Source organism: Pezoporus wallicus, unplaced genomic scaffold (assembly GCF_028554395.1).
Source record: "Pezoporus wallicus isolate ANWC-B61680 ecotype Strahan unplaced genomic scaffold, APGP_CSIRO_Pwel_v1 contig_2776, whole genome shotgun sequence".
Lineage (NCBI taxonomy): Eukaryota > Metazoa > Chordata > Aves > Psittaciformes > Psittacidae > Pezoporus > Pezoporus wallicus.
Window position 1 is genome coordinate 1,394,823 of NW_026642992.1, and position 27,793 is coordinate 1,422,615.

Below are 27,793 nucleotides of genomic sequence, written 5' to 3' on the forward strand. Positions count from 1 at the left end.
TGCCAATATCCCTTACACTTCATCTAAGGCTTATAGAATTATATGAATCAGAGCACTAATGTTTCAAATTTGTTAACTGACTAACCAGATTGCAGACCAGTGGAGAATTTCCTCTCATCCCCTATTCAAGATTTAGGCAGTTAAAATGAGGAAATCAACATAATAAAATACTAACTGCAGTCACCATAGCATGAAAAAACAGTATACAACAGTGTAAAGGATATAACATATATTCAAAACACAGAGACGGTCAAATGTCATAACATGATCTTGACACAGAAACTCAGCCAAGAGGCTTAACATTGCTAAAATGTAGTTCATAGTCTGCTGACTGCTATTACAAATAAATGCGATTTGATACATATTTCAAATTTCACTTCAACCTAGAATATAACTACCTGATACCGATTTAGCTCAAGGAGAGAGTCCCCACCTACTAGCATTTCCTGCAGCAAGGCTTTCTACTCTACTTCAAATGCATACGTAAGATTAAATCAGCTCTACCTATGATTCAGCTGAAGTGTCAGATATAGTCATAGTCTCAGTTATTTGGTTCTTTTATGTCATTACTTGTCTTGAGAAAAAAAATCAAAATTTAGGTAGTCAAAAAGCACAGTTGAGATATACGTCTCAATATCTGTGTCCTTTGTAGAATAAGAGAGTTTTTAAAGTATTTTTTTAACAAATTCAATTACATTCATTAAATACCCCCTTTTTAGATGAATGCCTAAGACACACACAGTTTCCAGCAGGACTTTACAACAGCATGCATCTAATGAAGGATTAGCTAGAAAAAACGATTGGTGCAAATTTTAATGGAAAACATGTATTCCTATGGTTTTTGGGTTGGGATTTTTGGTTTTTGTTTTGACTGAAAGAGTGAAAAAAAGTAGCTTCTGGCTGTTGCACCTGCCAACAAGATAATAAGTTATCATCCCTGTATGGAATGAAGAGTGATTACTCTCCTGCAGCTCAGAGCAGATGCCAGCATAAAGTCTTTTGCAGATGTCACTTGAAGAATACCAAGAAGACAGGAAACACACAGTGTTTTTCTCAGGGGTTCTGAATGGTTTGTGTCACATATTCATGTGTTTATGTGTTCATATATATATATGTTTATCATTTATGTTTAAGCACATCTATATACATACATAAACATAGAAGGTAGAAGTATAGATATACATAAGCACATGCAGACAGGATATGTATTTGCGCAAATGTGCAGTGTGCTGAGATGTACATGTATACATTTCATTTTCGCATGTATTTACTTATATTAGCATGCTATAACCCTTTTTATGTATGTTATATTCAGGTTTGCAAATACATAAATAGCAGTGCCTTTCCAATCTTTTTCACAACTTTTTTTTTTTCACTGTGCCTAGGAACATAAGTCACAAAAAAATGTCATGAAAGCATTCACAAATCCTTGTGTAGTCACAAAGATATACATTAGATTTATATGTGTGTGGGGAGAAAGTGGGATGGATGCAGACTGAGAGAAAGGAAATGATTATGTATTTGTGTGTTTCCCACAGACACGTGCGCATATACCCATGCACACAACACACACAGATGTAATTCTCTACTACCTGTTTTCCTATGCAACATAAACAAGGCCTCTGTCTATCCCAAGAGGTTAATTTGGTCAGACTTTGATACATCACTTTTTGCCTGGTGTTAATATTTTACTCCAAATGCCATATCATCTTTTATCTTTTATTTATGGTGATCTTCATTTCTCAGCAGAGGCAGTCACTGCGGGGAGAAAAGGCAGTGATCTTTAATTTTTTTCTTTTCCTTTTACATTACAAACTTTTGGACCTTAAGAAAAAGTGCAGACTGTGAAAGACAGAGAAAAGATAGAAGGGGAAGTAAAAAACCCTCATACATTGAGAATTCCTTCCAGGAAGCTGAACAAGAGCCAGCTTTTTTCACAGACTGAGGGATGCAGCTATAAATAAGAAACAAGTTTCATTAATTTGTCTTTAGGTGTATACTACTTTTGAATTGAACCCTGAATTGTGAAAAAACAGGTGAAGAAGAAACTTAAAAATGGAAGATATGTTTGGAAATATGAATAGCAAAGCTCTTTACAAAAAGTTTCAATAAATTCACCTGCATCCCTTAGAGACCAACTTATTAAATACATGATTGCTATTTAAAGAGTTAGAACATTTATTGTTATTTTAACCCTTGAACGCTAGCCAGATGAAGCTGTGAATCAAGGTCTGTGTTCTGTCTGGTGTAATACTGCCACAGAATAATCAATTTTTCTTCTGCCAATACAAATAGACAAGAAAGATTGCCTGAACAAAGATTTGAAGAATACTTTCCTTTTTTTCAAGCTCAAACAAGGATTACATAAATTCTCAAAATCTGAATTCCTAGCAAAATGTTATTAAGACTCTCTAAAAGTTTCATTTGCCTTCAATCTTCTACCTCTTCACTTCAATACAACTTGATCTTTCTTCTCAGTCATACTTTTATTTAAATAATGTCTCTGTGTGTATGCATGTGTGTATAAGTTTCTATTGGCACTGCACTTGGTTGCATGGACAAAACTTGCTTGCCTAATCCTACTTTCTTGTCTTGGGAAATCCTCAGATTTGATATTCAGGAAAAATAGTCTATTGAAATAATACATATTATGGCAAATTCTCTAGTCATCACCAAATGACTGAAATGTCATTACTCTGAGTTTCTTAAACGAAGAGTTAAATCTGTCTGCTCAGTAAAACCTGTTGAATCCCAACTCAGCTGAGACAAAAATTCAAATAGTAGTTGAAGAGAAGTAAGAATGGGACAAGTCATGACAAGAAGTCTGTTGAGACTTCATATGGACACATGCTGACATGATTCTCTGCGCTTAATTAGCTGCTAGTCATTTTATGCATCATTCAGACTGCAGTTTAGAACCATGTCAGCGGTTCTAAACTGCAGTCTGAATGGTGGCCTGGTAGCCTGGGCACGAGCTGGGGTATATGCAATGGTACACCACACTGGACTTACGCCCAGCCTGAGGATGATTACATGAATTCACATGACAATAAAGAAGAATTTGACTACTCCACCATTGGTGTAATTTATTCACATTTCCACATTCAGGTGATTTGAAGAGCAGAGGTCTAGACAGTCCTTATTATTTTTCACTCATTCTCCATTCACCAAGGCAATCTGGTCCCAGTGAATACTCTATTCTACTGTACATGTGTCTTGCATATTTAAGGAAATCATTAATCTAATCAATAGCAAACATATTCAGATGCTCTTTTTTGTCTTGATGCATGCAGCTTTGTCTTGGGCAGCTGTGGGCACCTCTGTGTGAAGATAGGAAAGACAGACTTCAGAATTAGTTATTCCTAAAATTCATGGGCAATGTATTATGTCATCAGCAAGAGCGTTGGTGAAGCCAATGTTTTCGGTTGTTGCTAAGTGATGTTTACCCTGACCAAGGACTCTGTGAGGCTCATGCTCTGCCAGGGAGGAGGGGAAGCTGTGAGGAAGCAGAGACGGGGCGCCTGACCCGGGCTAGCCTGTGTTTTGACTTCTAGGGAGGTATTCCATACCACAGCACGTCATGCCCGGGGTGGGGGGTAACTGGGAGTTACCCGGAAGGACAGCAGCTTCCGGGTGGAACTCGTTTTCTTGGCCGGTGGTATCGTATTCTCTTCCCTTGTTATTTTCCCTTATCATTGTTTTAGCTGATAGTAGCAGTGGTGATTTGTTGCTGGACTGTTCTTGTCTCAACCCGTAGGAGTTGCACTCTCTCGATCCTCCTCCCCGTTCCTCCGGGAGCGGGGAAGGGGAGAGCCCCGGTGCAGGGAGGGGGGGGGGAGACGAACACGGACCTTGATTGTTGTCAGCTTGGCACCACTCACTGGGAGTGAGTGAACAAGTTACCTGACTGGGTTTATTGGCTCTCTTGTACATTTAAATGGCCTTTTAATGCTCTTGAGACTTGTTTGCTGATGGTGATGGGAATCACCATGCTAACACGCATACAGAGTGTGTTTTGCCCACTACTGATTTCAAGAGTTAAGCAGATTCAGGTTTGGGTCTTGTCTGGGGTCAAACGACGATGTAGGAGGACCGAGAGATTTTCCCAGAGGCTGGACAGCCATGAGTGGCAGGGTGTGTGGGATAGTATGGGCAAGTATCTAGGTCAGTGGGCCCCCCCAGTATTTTGGAATTTCACTACCGAACAACTGCAAAATCCAGAAGAATTAGTAAAACACTTAAATGAGGTGTGTGGTCATTCTGGCCATACCAGAGATGGACAAATCACGGCAACGTGCTGGGGCTTGGCCTATGCTTACAGGGCCTTGTTCAACACTATCCAGCACCTTCAAAAGGAAAAGAATGTCGGCGGATTTGAGGGCAAAGCGACAGTCGCTACTCAAACTTTGGCTGCAATGAACTGCGCAGCTACCCCAGTGGCAAGTACAGCAGCTGCTCAAACTTCAACTGCAACAGACAGCGCGGTTACCCCAGCTCCAAGCACGGTAGCTACACCACCCCCAGCAACAAGTACAGTCGCTACTCAAACCACAGTGATAATCACTGCAGCCAAACCAGAGGACCAATTCGTACCAATATCGGTTGCCCCTGTACGCAAGAGAACAAGCAAAAAGGAGGCAAAAAGGGTGAAGCGAGATGAAGAACCAATGAATTCACCACCCGGTCCAGAATCTGATCAGGAGTCATCCTCACATGACGAAGAAGAAGAAGAAGAGGTAACTTCTCGACCTCGGACCTCAACCGAGCTGCGGAATATGCGAAAAGATTTTACCCGTCAACCAGGGGAGCACATCATCACCTGGTTACTCCGATGCTGGGACAATGGGGCCGATGGTCACGAACTAGAAGGTACAGAAGCCAAGCAGCTGGGATCACTTGCTAGAGAAGGGGGAATTGACAAAGCAATTGCAAGAGAGAAAAAGTCCCTCAGCCTTTGGAGGAGGCTCTTGGCAGCTGTGAAAGAAAGGTTTCCGTACAAGGACGATGTTACGAGTCGTTCGGCCAAGTGGACTACTATAGACAAAGGCATCCAGTCTCTGAGGGAATCGGCCATCGTAGAGATGATCTATCACATCAAGCCGAATAACGGGGATACACCTATAGATCCAGATGAAGTTGAATGTACACGACCCATGTGGCGAAAACTTACACGGAATGCACCGTCATCATATGCCCATTCATTGGCAACAGTGACCTGGAATGACATAGTACCACTAACAGTGGATGAAATGGTTCATAAACTCCGAGAGTTCGAAGACAATCTCACTCCTTCCATCATCTCAGCTGTGAAAAAACTGTCCCAGGACCTCGACAAATTGAGGGACGATGTATCTGATTTATCCAGCTCCTCACGTGTACCAACACGCGTCTCAGCTATTAACAAAAGACGTCCTATTGTTCAAGAGAGGAGATACAGAAGGTATACGCCACGGGGTACCCTATGGTTTTACCTGCTGGATCACGGAGAAGACATGACAAAGTGGGATGGAAAACCTACTTCAGCTTTGGAGGAACGGGTGAGTGAACTGAAGAGGGGAGCAAGGGCCAAGACTGATCGTCCCATGAGAGCTACGGCTTCAGTTTCTGGTGAGCAGTTTCCCAGATGGAGTGGAAGAGCTGATTTTACTCCAGCTCCTGTGATAACGAAGAATAATCCCTTTCAACACGACTTAAGTGTCCAATGCTGTGACGACCATTAGAGGGGCCCTGCCTCCAGCCAGGTGGAGGTAGGGGACAATCGGATTTACTGGACTGTGTGGATCAGATGGCCTGGCACATCAGTCCCACAGAAGTATAAGGCTCTAGTAGATACCGGTGCACAGTGTACCCTGATGCCATCAAGCTGTCAAGGGGTGGAACCCATCTATATTTCTGGAGTAACAGGAGGATCCCAAGAGTTGACTGTGCTGGAGGCTGAAATCAGCCTGACTGGGAGGGAGTGGCAAAAGCACCCTATTGTGACTGGTCCAGAGGCTCCATGCATCCTCGGCATAGACTACCTCAAGAGAGGGTACTTCAAAGACCCAAAAGGGTACCGGTGGGCTTTTGGTATTGCTGCTTTGGAGACTGAGGAAATTGAGCAGCTGTCCACCTTGCCTGGTCTCTCAGAAGATCCCTCTGCTGTGGGGTTGCTGAAAGTTGAAGAACAACAAGTGCCAATTGCGACCACAACAGTGCACCGGCGGCAATATCGCACCAACCGAGACTCCCTGATTCCCATCCATCAGCTGATCCGTAGACTGGAGAGTCAGGGGGTGATCAGCAGGACCCGCTCACCCTTCAATAGCCCCATATGGCCAGTGCGAAAGTCTAATGGAGAATGGAGACTAACAGTAGACTATCGTGGCCTGAATGAAGTCACACCACCATTGAGTGCTGCCGTACCGGACATGCTAGAACTTCAGTATGAGCTAGAGTCAAAAGCAGCCAAGTGGTATGCCACGATTGATATTGCCAATGCATTTTTCTCCATTCCTTTGGCAGCAGAGTGCAGGCCACAGTTTGCTTTTACTTGGAGGGGTGTCCAGTTCACTTGGAACCGACTGCCCCAGGGGTGGAAACACAGCCCTACCATTTGCCATGGACTGATCCAGACTGCACTGGAACAGGGGCAAGCTCCAGAACACCTGCAATACATTGATGACATTATTGTGTGGGGCGATACAGCGGAAGAAGTCTTTGAGAAAGGGAGGAAAATAATCCAAATCCTGCTGAAAGCCGGTTTTGCCATAAAACGGAGTAAGGTCAAGGGACCTGCACAGGAGATACAATTTTTGGGAATAAAATGGCAAGATGGACGTAGACAGATCCCCACAGATGTGATCAACAAGATAACAGCAATGTCTCCACCAACTAATAAGAAAGAAACGCAAGCTTTCTTGGGTGCAGTGGGGTTCTGGAGAATGCACATCCCAAATTACAGTTCGATTGTAAGCCCTCTCTATCATGTGACCCGGAAGAAGAATGATTTTAAATGGGGCCCTGAGCAGCAACAAGCCTTTGAGCAAATTAAACGCGAGATAGTTCATGCAGTAGCCCTTGGACCAGTCCGAACCGGACCAGATGTAAAAAATGTGCTGTACACTGCAGCTGGGGAGAACGGTCCTACCTGGAGCCTCTGGCAGAAAGCTCCAGGGGAGACTCGAGGTCGACCCCTCGGCTTTTGGAGTCGGGGATACAAAGGATCTGAGGCCAGCTATACCCCAACTGAGAAAGAGATACTGGCAGCCTATGAAGGGGTTCGAGCTGCTTCGGAAGTGATTGGCACTGAAGCACAGCTCCTCCTGGCACCCCGGCTGCCCGTGCTGGGCTGGATGTTCAAAGGCAGGGTCTCCTCTACACATCATGCAACTGATGCTACATGGAGTAAATGGGCTGCACTAATTACACAACGAACTCGAATAGGAAATCCCAGTCGTCCAGGCATTCTAGAAGTCATCATGGACTGGCCAGAGGGCAAAGATTTCGGAATGTCACCAGAGGAGGAGGTGGTGCGTGCTGAAGAGGCCCCACCATATAATAAACTGTCAGAAAGTGAAAAGCAGTATGCCTTGTTTACTGATGGCTCTTGCCGTATTGTGGGAAAGCATCGGAGATGGAAGGCAGCTGTATGGAGTCCTGGACGACAAGTTGCAGAAACTGCTGAAGGAGAGGGTGAATCGAGTCAATTTGCCGAGGTGAAAGCCATCCAGCTGGCCCTGGACATTGCTGAACGAGAAAAGTGGCCAGTACTTTATCTCTATACTGACTCATGGATGGTGGCAAATGCCCTGTGGGGGTGGTTGAAGCAATGGAAGCAGAGCAACTGGCAACGCAGAGGTAAACCCATCTGGGCTGCTGCACTGTGGAAAGATATTGCTGCCCGGGTGCAGAACCTGGTGGTGAAGGTACGTCATGTAGATGCCCATGTACCCAAGAGTCGGGCCACTGAGGAACACCAGAACAACCAACAAGTGGATAAAGCGGCTAAGATTGAAGTGGCTCAGATGGACTTAGATTGGCAACATAAAGGTGAATTATTTTTGGCCCGGTGGGCCCATGACACTTCAGGCCATCAAGGCAGAGATGCAATTCCGGAATAACCTTATAGATATTTGGGCCAAAGAGCATGGCATTGAGTGGGTATATCACATCCCCTACCATGCACCAGCCTCTGGGAAAATCGAACGGTACAATGGGCTGTTAAAAACTACACTGAGAGCGATGGGTGGGGGAACTTTCAAGCATTGGGATACACATTTACCAAAGGCCACCTGGTTGGTCAACACCAGAGGATCTGCCAACAGGGCCGGCCCAGCCCAGTCAGAACTTTTACATATTGTAGAGGGGGACAAAGTTCCCGTGGTGCATATGAAGAATTTGCTGGGGAAGACAGTCTGGGTTATTCCTGCTTCAGGTAAAGGCAAACCCACTCGTGGGATTGCTTTTGCTCAGGGACCTGGATATACTTGGTGGGTAATGCGGGAAGATGGGGAAGTCCGATGTATACCTCAAGGGGATTTGATTTTAGGGGAAAACAGCCAGTGAACTCAATTGTATGCTGTTGCCTGCTGTGTAATGCTTTTATAGCCCATCAACTAGATGTCTCCAGGTCACCAGCGACTGGCCCTGACTTCCCTCCAGCCATCATCCCAACAGAGAATGAACTTGGAACATCATGGACCGAATGGACTCGGCAGCATTATAGGGATTGGTCCATGCACTAAGAAAATGATTTTTTTCCTCTTGGTCTGTATGTATATGGATGTATATATGTGGGAGAGCGATGGTGTATTGAAAATGTGGGATCTGAGCACGACGTGAATGGTATGGAATAAGGGGTGGATAATGTCCTGGGTTCAGCAGTAGCAGTCATGTTTTTTTTTTTTCCTTTGTGTTAGCTGGTGCAGTGCTGTGTTTTGACTTCTAGTTTTGAGAACAGCGTTGGTGAAGCCAATGTTTTCGGTTGTTGCTAAGTGATGTTTACCCTGACCAAGGACTCTGTGAGGCTCATGCTCTGCCAGGGAGGAGGGGAAGCTGTGAGGAAGCAGAGACGGGGCGCCTGACCCGGGCTAGCCGGGGAGGTATTCCATACCACAGCACGTCATGCCCGGGGTGGGGGGTAACTGGGAGTTACCCGGAAGGACAGCAGCTTCCGGGTGGAACTCGTTTTCTTGGCCGGTGGTATCGTATTCTCTTCCCTTGTTATTTTCCCTTATCATTGTTTTAGCTGATAGTAGCATGCCTAAGAGCAGAGACCCCTTTACTTCCCAGTAACTTCCTCTACAATTGAAATGCTCGTATTTCATGCCCCATCCTGCAAAGGGTCTGTACTACTTTCTCCAGTAAAATTCCAGTTTGTTTTTTGAGGTTTCTTCTAGATGCTCAGCACCTATTGAATCTAAAGTATATTAGGTCTGTAAATACATATGCTTTAAAACCCATCCCTGGAAAAATTCTGTATATCGTTCTTAAATGCAGCAGTCATCTGCTTTCTCAGAATTATGTTACTGAGCACATAATAGTGTACAACTTCACTATCTCTTTCTAATAAGCTAGACTATGGCTAAAGATTGTTTCCTGCAACATTCAATGTTGTGATCCGTTCTGAAAAATTTCCATGCTTTTTTGAAGAGCTATTGAAGAAAAATTTTATTTTCTTTTCCACATATCCACAAATGCTATGGATACTCTTACAGGGTTAATTTTCTCAGCTTTCGGTTTTATATTCATGGAACACAATGTGTCCAACCTTAATATTTTACACTGTAAGCCATATCATCTTTTATCTTTTATTTATAGTGTTCCTCATATTAATTTCTCAATAGCAGCTGGCACAGCAGGAGGGACAAGGCATTGATCTTCCAATTTATCCACTCCTCTTACATATTCTGAGGTCGAAGCAGCCTAGAGAGATTGATGGAGCTCTAGCATCAGTCCAGCGGCTGTGTGTTTCTCATGCATGAAAATCAACAACAGGAAACTCAAATTTGAAAATTTGTAGTAATATCAGTGACCTCTGTAATAAATATAACAGGACTGTTTTCAATAATTTAATGGAATATCAGGTATTCCATAATGAAAAATCAGCCATGTGAGAGTGTGTATATACCTTTGTGAGATTCTGTATATGTGTGCTTAGATGTGTACACACACAGCTGCAGACAACAATATACAATTTATTTTATTTGCAGACCAGAAAGTCTTAAAAATTATCTACGATGACATTAGTTACATTATTTCTCTGTTAATACAGGAAAAATAGTAAAAGGGCTGACATGTCTGCAATAAATAAGAATACCCACTCCCACATTCATATGGATTTCCTCTAACCTTACGAGTCAGGGCTTCACTTTAAGTTGTGACTAGTACCTTGGAATCATTCAAACAGCCTGCCTACTAGGCATAGGCCTCTGAAAGATCACACAAAGAGAAAACTTTTGTATTCTTAATCATTATATTGCTTGTAGTTGCACACCAGTGTTTAACAGCTCCTGCTATATTAATTCCACTTCTTACCTTTTCAAAAAAAAGCAGCTGATCTGCATCATTAGCAGTTACAAAACACAGATTAACCCTGCTGTCCAACAACAGTTTTATGAGCTATCCTGGACATATTCAGTAAGAGAATGCTAACTGTCTAATGTTTACTCTTTGTTGAATCTATCTTCTGTAGGCAGATTACAGGGCTTTATAGGCAAAATTTTGAATACAAACTTTATCAGGTCTCCCCACTCGGTGCATCTAAACACAGAAATGCTCTCCTACTCAAAAGAAGCTAAAAGTACCTACCTAAAACTTGGTTAGCTAAGATGTACAACAGTGAAGCTGACTTATCAAGACATCCTGAGTAGCAGTTACTGCACAAGCACACACTATAAAAAGTTTCAGGTAAAACTGCAGCTTGTGTTCCCAATTATGCAACATAACAGGAAATGTTACAGTCAACATTATGTTCACTGCCATTTCTCCTGTGTCTCTAGCTGTCCAGATTCATTTCTCCTCCTCTTATGCTTACTGTCTTCCAACCACCCCGAAAAACAGTAACAATTCATGAAGTCCCACCACAGTTCTGGAGTTTTCTAGCTGCTAACCTATGACCCAGATGATGGAACCTGTGAGATACTGAGGGGTTTAGATGCAAAACCAGCACTCAGCTGGTAACCAAATAACCCAAGAGAGAGGAAGAAATGTTCCATGACATGGCCTCTGCACAAGGCAAGGGGACATATTAAGACTGAAAAAATCCACCTTACATATGCCTCCATTATATACGTTCTGAAGGCATGTTTACAAATATCAGCCCTGTGTTAGGCTTAAGAGCACTCTGGAACCGAGTGTCATGGTTGTAATTATGGAACTGCAGGGAAGACCTCTGTTCACCCGTGAGCTGCATCCACTGCTGACTGTATTCACTACATATTACTTCTGAAATAAAAATAAATTTCATCAAAAAGAAAGGACAAACACCTTTCTGCCAGACACTTTAAAAGCTGTGGAAGAATAATTCCCCTACTACTCAGGATATCTGCTGGTATCTTAGGAAAACCGTGGTTGATCTGAGGTACAGACTCATTCCCTTTATTAGTCAATGATGTAGTGTTTTTATAAAAGGCGCCATGTGACCTGTTGAGTTTATGTTGTAATGCAGCTGCTTTAAAAAACTTATGGTTTTAATGGTCATAGCAAACAGAATATATTACTTAGAGCTCATAGCAAAAGGCTATGAGGGGCTTTAAAGTACAGCACAGGAATTGCAAGACACTACTGCAAGCTATTTTTCTATTTTAAAGCTTTTTGCAACTATGAAAGACCCTTTATTCTCAGAAATTCAGTCTCCTGTAAAGAATTCCTACTTGTGAAGTGTGTTTACCAAGGAGAGAGAAGAAGCCTCTGAATTTTACCCAAATCTAGGAATATGATTAGGCTGCTTTTTTGTCAAGTTTTTTGAAAATATTTGAATATATTATTTTTTCACTACTTTCTTCAGCTGGGACTGTAACAGGAAATGCTGATAAAATGAGAGACGCTCTTCTCATGGTATTTCTGGACATAAACAGTAACATAAGTGCCAGAGATTTCACAGGAGAGACTGTTTTTATGATATTTCTTTCTCAATTTTATTATTTTATGGAGTTCAATAATGTCCTGGGTGCTTCAAGTACAGATAAGATTAATGGTGCATAAAAAAACAAAAATGGCTTCTGTCCCAAGGTGTTTCCAATTGGTTTCCAAAAAGAAAGAAAAGAACAAAATGGAATGAAATGGGAAGACAGAGACTAGGTAATTATGGCTGTCTAATAGTTCAGTGATGGTGTACATGCCAGTAGTTGTCTGTAAACCCACAAATTCCCATGTAAATTATGTGTAGGTTCGGGGGGAGGGGAGAGAAGGAGTGCTTTACAATTGTTTAGGCTTTGCTTTCCATTGTCTATGAACTTCTGTCTTTACAGTAATAAATCTCTGAGCCCAGAATTTTCAGAGCTGCCAAGAATGGGCAGCCATTTCTACAGAATGGGCTTGGAAAAGACACTCCTGCATCACTGATACCAGTCTTCTCATTTCGCACACAACTAGTTTATTAGGAGCTGTCACAAACAGCTCAGAATTAGTAAGGTTTTCCACAGAATGCTGTTCTGTAATATCTTTTCTTCGGTAGTCAGAAAAGACCTTCTCTTTTCCATATCTATCACTAGTCACGGATATATTTAGACTCCTGTATCTTTTCTATTCCATCTTCTCTCCATTCCTCTGGTCATCTTATTAGTGTGAATTGCACAAAATTATAGGGAGGGAATTAGCATGCACAGTGCAATGCCAATAATATTTCTCTCTCTGTGCTCATGCTTTGCCCACAGATTATACGTAGGGAAATCAAACTATTACTGCATAGCTGGCAACCTGCAGATCATGAATAATTAATATACAGATACCTTTTCCACACCTATGACACTGCCAACATATTGCTCCACCTCTTACAATCATTCAGCTCTTCCGTTGCAATATTCAGTCTCTATTCTTGGCATTTCTGCCCAGTTGAATGTCATCAATTAGTTTCTTTAGCAATGAATGACTTCTTTTTTATTTGTGATCTCATTACTGAAAAATTTAAGTAAGATAAAATTTGTCCTAAGATTCTTGAAGAATTCTGCATGTAACAGCCCATTCACAAGTGTGCTCTGTTTCAAAGAATTTCTCAACCAATGTGAAAAACTTTTATAAATCATAAAATACATTCGTTTATTACTAATATGAGATTATCTAAGAAACTGTAGAAAATATGGAACTCTTTTTTTTTTCTTTGATTTACTTATTTAATAAACAACCAATTATCTAGTAAAAAGATGCTACAGACTTGCATTCTGGCAGCATGCTGTTCTTGGATAGGAAAAAATTTCTTGTTAATACCACCAAATTCCATGTACCAGGTCAGGGCAGCACCTTGTAATAACAACATAATGGGGGCATAGTACGGGGAATTGTGACAGTGGACCTGGGGGAAATAAGTTAGAATGACAGGATATGCTTTTATATATATATATATATATTTATTTATTTATTTATTTTTTACTAACAGTTTTGCCTGAGGGAGAGAGGAAGGTCCTTCTGCCAAAACCAGAGAGACACTAAAACTTTTTCTGACTCACATTTTTCTTGTTGTCTAGGGCTTTTTTGATTTTAGGTTATTTTGTTGGGGTTTTTTTCCTAGTAGTGTAACAGTTTTCAGGACACTGCAACAGTGCATATAACAAGTAGAAGAAAAATAGTGACATGAAAATTGTTATGGCATTTTCTGTTAGCAAAGAAACACACAGGAAAGAGGCAATCTTCTTTTCACAGCTAATTTTAACTTTGCAAACTTGGAAAGTTTCAATACTTCTGCCCCTTACCTCTGTGGTCCTCTGCTTTGCCTTATAAAACTCAGATAATCGTCAGTTAGCATCTCTCTAAGAGTTTTGAAGTTTTGCCTGGTTATTTTTGTCCCCCTTCAGAGGCTTTCATTCAAAATGCTCTTGAATAAATATGGAGAACCCTGTGTATGTGCATGCACATGTGAATGTGTGTTAATGTCATTGACAGTTGATAACAGACTGTCAGCTACAAAGAATTAAATTGCAGGTTGTGTTATGGAGGAAATGGGGTAATAGTAGTAAGAGGCATAGGACTTTTGGGCAAATGTTCAGCACAGTTCCTGACAATATGAAACTGTAGCATATGAGAGAGGTCAGAAGTCTAACAGGAAAGTGTTGGTACGAGAATGGGACACCAACTTGCTACTACAGGGAACCCCTGACCCAGCACCTCCCTGACATTTCCATAGAATGAAATCATATAGTTGCTACAAAGACTTGGATCTAGCTTATTACAGCTGGTAACTAAAGGAAAAGTGGTCTAAAATGACTAAGAATAGTGACGCAGTGAAGGTATTAAAATGTTGGGTTTTTTTTTAAAAGAGAATGAAATGTAGCTTATGCTATTTAGAAACCAGCTGAGTGCGTTACTTGGGCACTACTGGATTTTGGTGGTAATGTTTTTTTTCTTGGTTTGGAATTTGGACACAATAACTAAGTGTCCTGGGTTCAGCAGTAGCAGTCATGTTTTTTTTTTCCTTTGTGGTAGCTGGTGCAGTGCTGTGTTTTGACTTCCAGCCTGAGAACAGTGTTGGTGAAGTCGATGTTTTCAGTTGTTGTTAAGTGATGTTTACCCTGACCAAGGACTTTGTGAGGCTCATGCTCTGCCAGGGAGGAGGGGAAGCCAGGAGGAAGCAGAGACGGGGAGCCTGACCCAGGCTAGCCAAAGAGGTATTCCATACCACAGCACGTCATGGCCGGGGTGGGGGTGACTGGGAGTTACCCGGAAGGACACGGGCTTCCGGGTGGAACTCATTTTCTTGGCCGGTGGTATCGTATTCTCTTCCCTTGTTATTTTCCCTTATCATTGTTGTAGTTGATAGTAGCGGTGGTGATTTGTGTACATTGGTTGCTGGACTGTTCTTGTCTCAACCTGTGGGAGTTGCATTTTTTCGATCCTCCTCCCCGTTCCTCCGGGAGTGGGGGAGAACCCCGGTGGGGGGGGGGGGACACGGACCTCGATTGTTGTCAGCTCGGCACCACTCACTGTGAGTGAGTGAACAAGTTACCTGACTGGGTTTAAACCATGACAGTTCTTTTTGGCGCCCAACGTGGGGCACGAGGGGTTGAGATAAGAACAGATCTGACTGGATTGATAGTCACTCGTCACAATGCTGATTTATTGGCTCTCAAGGTTGTTCCTCTTGATCTCACAGTTTCAGTATATCGTATCTTACATCCATTCGGTATTTGCTGTATTAGTGTTTTTCAAGTGTGGGGCTTGGGATAAGGTTTTTGTCCCATTGTACTTTATGGTAATGACTTGTAATACAATAGAATCATTGATCATGAAACTGATCTGGCTTATGTTCCCAGTGTGGTCACCACCTTTATACTTTGGGAGGTATATGATGGAGGTGCTTAGCAATTACACATCTTTTTTCTTCTTCTCAGGTGCTCAACCTGTGAAGGAGACATCCTTTTACCCTCCCAGTCGACCCCCCAGACCATTTACATTTGAGAGTTTTGAATTTTTTGGATGGCCTTTTAATGCTGTTGAGACTTGTTTGCTGATGGTGATGGGAATCACCATGCTAACACGCATACAGAGTGTGTTTTGCCCACTACTGATTTCAAGAGTTAAGCAGATTCAGTTTTGGGTCTTGTCTGGGGTCAAACGACGATGTAGGAGGACCGAGAGATTTTCCCTGAGGCTGGACAGCCATGAGTGGCAGGGTGTGTGGGATAGTATGGGCAAGTACCTAGGTCAGTGGGCCCCTCCAGTACTTTGGAATTTCACTACCGAACAACTGCAAAATCCAGGAGAATTAGTAAAACACTTAAATGAGGTGTGTGGTCATTCTGGCCATACCAGAGACGGACAAATCACGGCAACGTGCTGGGGTTTGGCCTATGCTTACAGGGCCTTGTTCAACACTATCCAGCACCTTCAAAAGGAAAAGAATGTTGGCGGATCTGAGGGCAAAGCAACAGTCGCTACTCAAACTTTGGCTGCAATGAACAGCACAGCTACCCCAGCAGCAAGTACAGCAGCTGCTCAAACTTCAACTGCAACAGACAGCGCGGTTACCCCAGCTCCAAGCACAGCAGCAGCACCAACCCCAGTGGCAAGTACAGTCACTACTCAAACTTTGGCCTCAATGAACAGAGCAGCTACCCCAGTGGCAGGTACAGCAGCTGCTCAAACTTCAACTGCAACAGACAGCGCAGTTACCCCAGCTCCAAGCACAGCAGCTACACCACCCCCAGCAACAAGTACAGTCGCTACTCAAACCACAGCAGCCAAAGATAATCACTGCAGCCAAACCAGAAGACCAATTCGTACCAATATCGGTTGCCCCTGTACGCAAGAGAACAAGCAAAAAGGAGGCAAAAAGGGTGAAGCGAGATGAAGAACCAATGAATTCACCACCCGGTCCAGAATCTGATCAGGAGTCATCATCACATGATGAAGAAGAAGAACAAGAGGTAACTTCTCGACCTCGGACCTCAACCGAGCTGCGGAATATGCGAAAAGATTTTACCCGTCAACCAGGGGAGCACATCATCACCTGGTTACTCCAATGCTGGGACAATGGGGCCGATGGTCACGAACTAGAAGGTACAGAAGCCAAGCAGCTGGGATCACTTGCTAGAGAAGGGGGAATTGACAAAGCAATTGCAAGAGAGAAAAAGTCCCTCAGCCTTTGGAGGAGGCTCTTGGCAGCTGTGAAAGAAAGGTTTCCGTACAAGGACGATGTTACGAGTCGTTCGGCCAAGTGGACTACTATAGACAAAGGCATCCAGTCTCTGAGGTAATCAGCCATCGTAGAGATGATCTTTCACATCAAGCCGAATAACGGGGATACACCTATAGATCCAGATGAAGTTGAATGTACACGACCCGTGTGGCGAAACCTTACACGGAATGCACCGTCATCATATGCCCATTCATTGGCAACAGTGACCTGGAATGACATAGTACCACTAACAGTGGATGAAATGGTTCATAAACTCCGAGAGTTCGAAGACAATCTCACCCCTTCCATCATCTCAGCTGTGAAAAAACTGTCCCAGGATCTCAAACAATTGAGGGACGATCTATCTGATTTATCCAGCTCCTCACGTGTACCAACACACGTCTCAGCTATTAACAAAAGGCATCCTATTGTTCAAGAGAGGAGATACAGGAGGTATACGCTACGGGGTACCCTATGGTTTTACCTGCTGGATCACGGAGAAGACATGACAAAGTGGGATGGAAAACCTACTTCAGCTTTGGAGGAACGGGTGAGTGAACTGAAGAGGGGAGCAAGGGCCAAGACTGATCATCCCATGAGAGCTACAGCTTCAGTCTCTGGTGAGCAGTTTCCCAGATGGAATGGAAGAGCTGATTTTACTCCAGCTCCTGTGATAAGGAAGAATAATCCCTTTCACCACGACTTAAGTGTCCAATGCTGTGACGACCATTAGAGGGGCCCTGCCTCCAGCCAGGTGGAGGTAGGGGACAATCGGATTTACTGGACTGTGTGGATCAGATGGCCTGGCACATCAGTCCCACAGAAGTATAAGGCTCTAGTAGATACCGGTGCACAGTGTACCCTGATGCCATCAAGCTGTCAAGGGGTGGAATCCATCTATATTTCTGGAGTAACAGGAGGATCCCAAGAGTTGACTGTGCTGGAGGCTGAAATCAGCCTGACTGGGAGGGAGTGGCAAAAGCACCCTATTGTGACTGGTCCAGAGGCTCCATGCATCCTCGGCATAGACTACCTCAAGAGAGGGTACTTCAAAGACCCAAAAGGGTACCGGTGGGCTTTTGGTATTGCTGCTTTGGAGACTGAGGAAATTGAGCAGCTGTCCACCTTGCCTGGTCTCTCAGAAGATCCCTCTGCTGTGGGGTTGCTGAAAGTTGAAGAACAACAAGTGCCAATTGCGACCACAACAGTGCACAGGCGGCAATATCGCACCAACCGAGACTCCCTGATTCCCATCCATCAGTTGATCCGTAGACTGGAGAGTCAGGGGGTGATCAGCAGGACCCGCTCACCCTTTAATAGCCCCATATGGCCAGTGCGAAAGTCTAATGTAGAATGGAGACTAACAGTAGACTATCGTGGCCTGAATGAAGTCACACCACCATTGAGTGCTGCCGTACCGGACATGCTAGAACTTCAGTATGAACTAGAGTCAAAGGCAGCCAAGTGGTATGCCACGATTGATATTGCCAATGCATTTTTCTCCATTCCTTTGGCAGCAGAGTGCAGGCCACAGTTTGCTTTTACTTGGAGGGGTGTCCAGTTCACTTGGAACTGACTGCCCCAGGGGTGGAAACACAGCCCTACCATTTGCCATGGACTGATCCAGACTGCACTGGAACAGGGGCAAGCACCAGAACACCTGCAATACATTGATGACATTATTGTGTGGGGCGATACAGCGAAAGAAGTCTTTGAGAAAGGGAGGAAAATAATCCAAATCCTGCTGAAAGCCGGTTTTGCCATAAAACGGAGTAAGGTCAAGGGACCTGCACAGGAGATTCAATTTTTGGGAATAAAATGGCAAGATGGACGTAGACAGATCCCCACAGATGTGATCAACAAGATAACAGCAATGTCTCCACCAACTAATAAGAAAGAAACGCAAGCTTTCTTGGGTGCTGTGGGGTTCTGGAGAATGCACATCCCGAATTGCAGTTTGATTGTAAGCCCTCTCTATCATGTGACCCGGAAGAAGAATGATTTTAAATGGGGCCCTGAGCAGCAACAAGCCTTTGAGCAAATTAAACGCGAGATAGTTCATGCAGTAGCCCTTGGACCAGTCCGGACCAGACCAGATGTAAAAAATGTACTGTACACTGCAGCTGCGGAGAACGGTCCTACCTGGAGCCTCTGGCAGAAAGCTCCAGGGGAGACTCGAGGTCGACCCCTCGGCTTTTGGAGTCGGGGATATAAAGGATCTGAGGCCAGCTATACCCCAACTGAGAAAGAGATACTGGCAGCCTATGAAGGGGTTCGAGCTGCTTCGGAAGTGATTGGCACTGAAGCACAGCTCCTCCTGGCACCCCGGTTGCCCGTGCTGGGCTGAATGTTCAAAGGCAGGGTCTCCTCTACACATCATGCAACTGATGCTACATGGAGTAAATGGGCTGCACTAATTACACAACGAACTCGAATAGGAAATCTCAGTCGTCCAGGCATTCTAGAAGTCATCATGGACTGGCCAGAGGGCAAAGATTTTGGAATGTCACCAAAGGAGGAGGTGATGCGCGCTGAAGAGGCCCCACCATATAATAAACTGTCAGAAAGTGAAAAGCAGTATGCCTTGTTTACTGATGGCTCTTGCCGTATTGTGGGAAAGCATCGGAGATGGAAGGCAGCTGTATGGAGTCCTGGACGACAAGTTGCAGAAACTGCTGAAGGAGAGGGTGAATCGAGTCAGTTTGCCGAGGTGAAAGCCATCCAGCTGGCCCTGGACATTGCTGAACGAGAAAAGTGGCCAGTACTTTATCTCTAGACTGACTCATGGATGGTGGCAAATGCCCTGTGGGGGTGGTTGAAGCAATGGAAGCAGAGCAACTGGCAACGCAGAGGTAAACCCATCTGGGTTGCTGCACTGTGGAAAGATATTGCTGCCAGGGTGCAGAACCTGGTGGTGAAGGTACGTCATGTAGATGCTCATGTACCCAAGAGTCGGGCCACTGAGGAACACCAGAACAACCAACAAGTGGATAAAGGGGCTAAGATTGAAGTGGCTCAGATGGACTTAGATTGGCAACATAAAGGTGAATTATTTTTGGCCCGGTGGGCCCATGACACTTCAGGCCATCAGGGCAGAGATGCAACATACAGATGGGCCCGTGATCGAGGGGTGGACTTAACAATGGACACTATTGCCCAGGTTATTCATGAGTGTGAAACATGTGCTGCAATTAAACAAGCCAAGCGGTTAAAGCCTCTTTGGTATGGAGGACGATGGTTGAAGTATAAATATGGGGAGGCCTGGCAGACTGACTATATCACACTGCCACCAACCCGCCAAGGCAAGCGCCATGTGCTTACCATGGTGGAAGCAACCACCGGGTGGCTGGAAACATACGCTGTGCCCCATGCCACTGCCCGGAACACCATCCTGGGCCTTGAGAAACAGATTTTGTGGCGACACGGCACCCCAGAGAGAATTGAGTCAGACAATGGGACTCATTTCCGGAATAACCTTATAGATATTTGGGCCAAAGAGCATGGCATTGAGTGGATGTATCACGTCCCCTACCATGCACCAGCCTCTGGGAAAATCGAACGGTACAATGGGCTGTTAAAAACTACACTGAGAGCAATGGGTGGGGGAACTTTCAAGCATTGGGATACACACCAAAGGCCACCTGGTTGGTCAACACCAGAGGATCTGCCAACAGGGCTGGCCCAGCCCAGTCAGAACTTTTACATATTGTAGAGGGGGACAAAGTTCCCGTGGTGCATATGAAGAATTTGCTGGGGAAGACAGTCTGGGTAATTCCTGCTTCAGGTAAAGGCAAACCCACTCGTGGGATTGCTTTTGCTCAGGGACCTGGATATACTTGGTGGGTAATGCGGGAAGATGGGGAAGTCCGATGTATACCTCAAGGGGATTTGATTTTAGGGGAAAACAGCCAGTGAACTCAATTGTATGCTGTTGCCTGCTGTGTAATGCTTTTATAGCCCATCAACTAGATGTCTCCAGGTCACCAGCGACTGGCCCTGACTTCCCTCCAGCCATCATCCCAACAGAGAATGAACTTTGAACATCATGGACCGAATGGACTCGGCAGCATTATAGGGATTGGTCCATGCACTAAGAAAATGATCTTTTCCTCTTGGTCTGTATGTATATGGATGTATATATGGGGGAGAGCGATGGTGTATTGAAAATGTGGGATCTGAGCACGACGTGAGTGGTATGGAATAAGGGGTGGATAATGTCCTGGGTTCAGCAGTAGCAGTCATGTTTTTTTTTTTTCCTTTGTGCTAGCTGGTGCAGTGCTGTGTTTTGACTTCCAGCCTGAGAACAGTGTTGGTGAAGTCGATGTTTTCAGTTGTTGCTAAGTGATGTTTACCCTGACCAAGGACTTTGTGAGGCTCATGCTCTGCCAGGGAGGAGGGGAAGCCAGGAGGAAGCAGAGATGGGGCGCCTCACCCGGGCTAGCCAGGGAGGTATTCCATACCACAGCACGTCATGGCCGGGGTGGGGGGTGACTGGGAGTTACCCGGAAGGACACGGGCTTCCGGGTGGAACTCGTTTTCTTGGCCGGTGGTATCATATTCTCTTCCCTTGTTATTTTCCCTTATCATTGTTGTAGTTGATAGTAGCGGTGGTGATTTGTGTACATTGGTTGCTGGACTGTTCTTGTCTCAACCTGTGGGAGTTGCATTTTTTCGATCCTCCTCCCCGTTCCTCCGGGAGTGGGGGAGAACCCCGGGGGGGGGGGGGGGGACACGACACGGACCTCGATTGTTGTCAGCTCGGCACCACTCACTGTGAGTGAGTGAACAAGTTACCTGACTGGGTTTAAACCACGACACTAAGTCAGGAATATTCCATTTCTCCAGGTCTTAGTCTCTGTCATCACCATACAGTAAAAGTGCTTGCAGCAGTGTACTAAACTGGGTCAGCTCTATCACCATCTGCCTCTTTACTGGGTTAGAAAACATATCTGCACTAAAAAAAACTTGCTTTGAGAGAGAGAGATAGATCTGTTTATTGATAGCTGAATTTCTTATTTATGGGGAAGCTGGTGGGGTCTATTTATAATGCTTGCATTTCTCAAAGAGTTTTGATTCTAGTAATTTTGGGATAGCTCATGAAAGACTTACAATACATCATATGTAGTAGGACTGAAAAGAAGCATTTGGGCAAAACAAATACTAAACTATAGAGCAGATATGTCCCACATAGGAAAGTGTTGCTCCTGTGACTAGCCTCTGGCTGCTACCATTCAGCCAATTCCTCATCCACCGAACAGTCCACCCATCAAATCCATATCTATCTATTTTAGAAAGAGGCTCTACAGAAGTCCAGATAAGGTGTGTCAAACACAGCATCACCAGCTGATCAAAGGAGATTATTATCTTCTCTATTTAGTGATGGTGCAGCCACCTTGATCACTGTGTGCAGTGCTGGGCCTCACAATTTAAAAAGGATGCTGAGGTACTTCAGTGTGTCCAGAGGAAGACAAAAAAGCTGGTAACAGGGCTAGAAGCCGTGACCTGTGTGGAGTGGCTGAGGGTTCTGGGTTTGTTTAGGTTGGAGAGAAAGGAGGCTGGGGGAACAACCACATTGCTCTCTTCAACTTCCTAAGGAGGGGACATGAAAAAGGAGCTGCTGAACTCCTTGGGATTCAGTGATTAGAAAAAGTTTTTTTTCACTGAGAGGGTAATCAACACTGAAATGGGCTTCCTAGAACCACAAAATCATATAATCAACTAGGTTGGAAAAGACCTTTAAGATCATCAAGTCCAACCATTAGCAAAGTACTGCCTGGGGGTCTAAACCATGCTGCTAAGGGCCTCATCTACACAGTTTTTGAACACTTCCAAGGATGGTGATTCCATCATCTCTCTGCAAAGCCTCTTCTAATGACTGGTAACCCATTCAGTGAAGAAATTTTTCCTAATATCCAGTCTAAACCTCCCCTATTGCAGCTTGAGTCCATTTCCTCTTATTGTTTGTTACGTGGAAGAAGACACCAGCCAACTCCTTGCTCCATTCTCCTTTCAGGTTGTTGTAGTGAGTGATAAGGTCCTCCCTGGGTTGGGTTAGGGGCAGGCTAGACAGACAATTCACGGTGCTGAGGGAGCCGGCAGGTGTAACTCTACCACTCTCCATCATCTTTGAAAAATCATGGAGAACGGGAAAGGTACCCAGTGATTGGAGGAAAGACAGTATTTCTCCCATCTTCAAAAAGGACAAGAAGGAAGATCCAGGAAACTACTGGCCAGTCAGCCTTGCAACCATCCCTGGAACAGTGATGGAACAGGTCATTTTGGAGGTCATCATGAAACATGTAGAAGAGAAAAAGGTCATCAGGAATACTCAGTATGAATTCACCAAGGGTAAATCTTGCTTTACCAAACTGATAGCCTTCTTTGATGACATGGTACGATGGGTAAAGGAAGGGAGAGCAGTCAATGAGGCCACAAGACTGATCGGGGGTCTGAAGCACCTCTCTGATGAAGAGAGACTGTGGGAGCTTAGCCTGTTCTGTATAGAGAAGAGAAGCCTGAGAAGGGATCTCATTAATGCATATCAATATCTCAAAGGCAGGTGCCAAGAGGATGATGCCAGATGCTTTCCAGTGGTGCCCCGTGACAGGATGAGAAGCAGTGGCCACAAACTAAACCACAAGTTTTCTTTACATTGAGGGTTTAGGCTAAAAGTACTCTTTTCTGTAATGACAACTACTTAATTGTGGTTAGGAAATTTTGCAGAATAGTTCATATTATTTTATGTTCCTAATAGTTTCCCACTGTTTTCTAGCTTGATTTGGCCTCAATTTCTGAGTGAAAAATGTGTACAATCATATGATATTTTGACATGTTTTGAAGTCCCATTTAAATCCTGCACAGAAATAGAGCGTAAAGATAATAAAATTTTCTAGAAACACACACGTCATTGTCAAATATATCTATAACCAAATAAATTAGACCTTGGAGCTCTCAACTCTTTTGAAAAAGCTCTACCGCATCAGCTAAACAAAACAAACTCTGCTTTATGTATTGCTGCATGTTACTAATTTCCCCAAGAGAACAAGCTGTTAAAAGTGTCATCACATGTATGAATAAGTTACACTCTGTTTTCTAGTCTAAGAAAAAATCTCTTAACTAGTTGTAGTAACAGCTTTCTTACGGTTTATTTGTAAATATTTTACACCGGAATATTAATCTTGCAACAGCATGAAAAAAAGAAATATTAATCTTTCTTTCTAAAAATTCTATTTTGACTCTTTAATATAGAATTGCAAACATACTACTTTCACAGAAATTTTTATTCATGATCCTGTATCCCTGATCTAAAGCTATAAATATAAAATAATTCTAAGGATGCTTTTCAAGCCTTTTTATTAATCAACTACCAGTGTGACTTTGTTCTTTAAATAATGTCTAAGTACATCCCACAAGAATCCTGGGAGTAAATTCTGGTGATGAGAATGCCCAGAAAGACCTGTTTAACAAAGAACATAGGAGTAACTGAAAAATGTGGTATAAATCCCATAGGTTTTATAAAAAAAAAAATTATTTTCACATCAAATTTGTAAGACTATTGGTCTCAAACCAGTAGTATTATATGGACCTCAAGATAAAATGTGGTGGTGTTGAATCCTTGTAAAGAGTTTAGAAGTTAAGCATGGTCAAAAAAGAATGGTTTTCATTGGATTATGCATGAAGTCTGTATTCAGACATGAAAACTATTTTGTCAAGTACTAAATGTTAACAAGCCTTCATAATTTTCTGGTTTAAGTCAGAAATTAAAGTCCTATTTTTATACATGTTTTCTTTTCCTTATTCTTACTCATGCCTTTTCTGCTACTTCTTTCCTTATTATGCTAATTTTTAATTATTTTTTTTTTTTTTCATCCTATTTGTTAATTCATTGTGAATCTCTTGCTTGGGTTACAATTCTTTTCATCTGAAGGCTGGTTTCACTCTATTCACCTCTCTTTACTCTCCTCCAGAATTATTTTCTGTCAAGGCTACGAGCTAGAACCCCAGGCACTATGCCCAGCTCTCACTCACCCACATGTAACACCTTTTCCCACCAATCGCTCCCATCTGTTGGTGTTAGCTGTGTGCACTATTGTTGGTCACCTTGCTGCCTCTTACCTATCCAGCTGCTCATAGCGTTCTTTCTCTACCTATTCAAACTATTGGTAGGGAAAATTCCTGCAGTCTGATATAAGTTATCACATTCCTCTTGCTCAGCTGAAGGTAATTGCAATCATAAAAATGCAGCAATCTAAGAAAATGAGGGAGTAGATGGTGAAGTGGAGACAGGGAGCAAGGAAGAGAAAAAGTACGACAGGGTTATCCCTGTCTGTGATATGAGCATTTTGGCCAAAAGAATGCTGTATGAAGACTTGGACTGATTGCAGAGCCCTAAATTCAGTTCCCCAGTTTTTCAGATTGGAATGTCGCTTCTACACAGTGGATACTCCTTGCTGCATAAGTCTGTCAAGTGAAATACAATGGGGGGAAAACAGAGGTATAATTCTCAGTTTTACTTTACTTTGTTAAGCACCTTGAGGACATCAGTATCCTCATCAGTAAAATGGGAATAATAACACTTATCCACCTTTGACAAGTGCATCATGATCTAAGGATCAAAGTGCTATGTACAACTAAGTATTTTTATTATTCCCACTTTGATGTGTAAATCACAGACACAATTGGCTGTAGCTGTCTTTGAAGTTGCTCTGAAAAATCATATCATATTTCACTTCAGCAGTGATTTAATTTGTGGATTAGTGACATGACAGACCATAAGAGGCTATTTGGAAGTCTTCCAATTGGTTTTCTCAATGTGTCTGCTGTGAACATGCACTTAGTGTTCAGGAGGCAGAAAATGTCCTCAAATTATTATTACTGATTGCATCATTTTCTCAGTGAAAGGATTCATATAATTATAAATCTTCTTTCTTTTTAATATGATTAATTTTATGATCTGGCTCAGTTCCCATGAATTATATTTACAGAAACAAAGTTGTTAGCCATGCAACTTAGCTACTCCTATCTTCAGACTGGCTCAGTAAGGATGAAATTTCATTGGAACTAGGCAAGTGTGCTACAGGTCAGCAGACTTGAGTTCTACTTTTCATTGGAAAATCCAGTCAGCAGTTCTTTCACCATCCAGTGGGCTAAATTAGTCGCACACTCCTACATCAGATTTCAAGGGGCAAATTCAAAGATGTCTTTGTCTTGCCATTCTGACACAACCCTGAATGAAGTTGCTTCAGAGTGCTACATAAATGTCTTAAAATGTGATAACTGAAAACTTTTGTTTCCCACTAACCAATAAATTACTTTACAACCTTCCATGCTATCTGATACCATGATAAAAGAAAAAAAAAAACAAACAAAACTCACATGTATGGGTCAGTACTTACATCCAAAAAATATTTGCAAGGCCAAATGACAAGTCAAAGACAAAGTGGAACTGATGTTGCATCATAGTTTGATAATTAAAAGCTTGGAGATTATGGTACTTCAGGGTTATTAAATAATTGCACATGAAGTGTCAGGATGTTCAGACCCTTTGCAAATTGAAGTATTTTGTACAGGATGAACCATGCCAGGTCACGTGACCAGAGAGTCCAGGGAATGGCCAGAGTGATTTTCAAGACGAATAAATAGACTGCTTTATCAAAATCCTTTGCTCTGTTATCTAAAACAAAAAGATGGCAACAGCCATTCTTCTAATGAATGTTATGAAATACAGTATTTGGATTGTTAAATCTTGCTTAAAACTGTCCCACTGTTGTAATAATAATTCTAGTTCATAAGAAAATATTTAACCCATTGCTAAGTCAAACAATTCTCTGAACGAAACAACAAAGTAAGGTTGTTTCTGATTCGACATTTTCTTTTGACTTTCCATGCAAAAATATAGCTTTACAAAAAAATATGTAAGAGCAAAGGTTAAGCTATGAATATCCAAAATGTGTTTTCCTTACTATAGCTGCTTTAAAATTGCAATATTTGTAACTCGCAAACTGCTCAGCCAGTTGTCTCCACAAGGGCTTACTTTTGAATTCTTATCAGACTTAACAGCAGGATAACGATAACAGTTTGAGTTAAGTATGTTGGAAAAATAAGAGCCAATATTTGGCAAACAAAGATAATTTTAAACTAAAAGTGAGTCACTTTAATAAAAAAAGAATTATTACTATAGAAATCTTAACTGTTCAGTGGTAATTCTACATCAACATATTATTTGTCTTTCTTTAAAAAAAAAGCTTCAGTTCTTAAAATGAACACTTAATTTCTTATTCATATTGATATTTCTGGTCACTTTTCTGCTGGAAATGATTTAAAAAAAAAATCCACAGGAGAGCTATTCTATAAGGAGATAACTGTCCTGTAAATGCTTGAAATAAGCAAGGTAAGAAGTTATCAACAGACAGATTTTATTATACTCATTGTCTGCCACTGAGAAATTAGTGACAAAAAAGACCTTTTAATTATCTAATCTATCATGCTGCCAATGTTTATTCTTAACTTTTCCAACATTTTGAGAAGTTAGAGATAATTCAGGTGAATTTTCCATCACAGTGAAATGCTATGGTTAAACACACCTGATATCTTCCACTGCGTATTCAATTACTTAACATTAACCTGTTATTTGTAATGCTACCTGATGCTATTTCTTTTTTGATGCTGGATTATCCAGTCCATAAGGAGTTCAAGTACATATGCAGGTAGGGTTTTGTTTTTTGTTTCTTTTTTTTTAATCAAGAGAGGTATGAAAATGTTGGAAAGTATCCCCAAAATGAGAATTTGATTTTAAAATGCTGAATGATTCCATTTCAGTGCCTGTGTGAGTAGCTACATCCAGAGGGGATGCTGTGTTTTATGACGAAAAACATACAATGAAGAATGAGCTTAGATTTTAGAGAGAAAGTAGACACTATAGTTCCTAACATACCACTGTAATGGTAGAGAATTATACTACAGCCAAGTTGTGTCTGCCCAGAT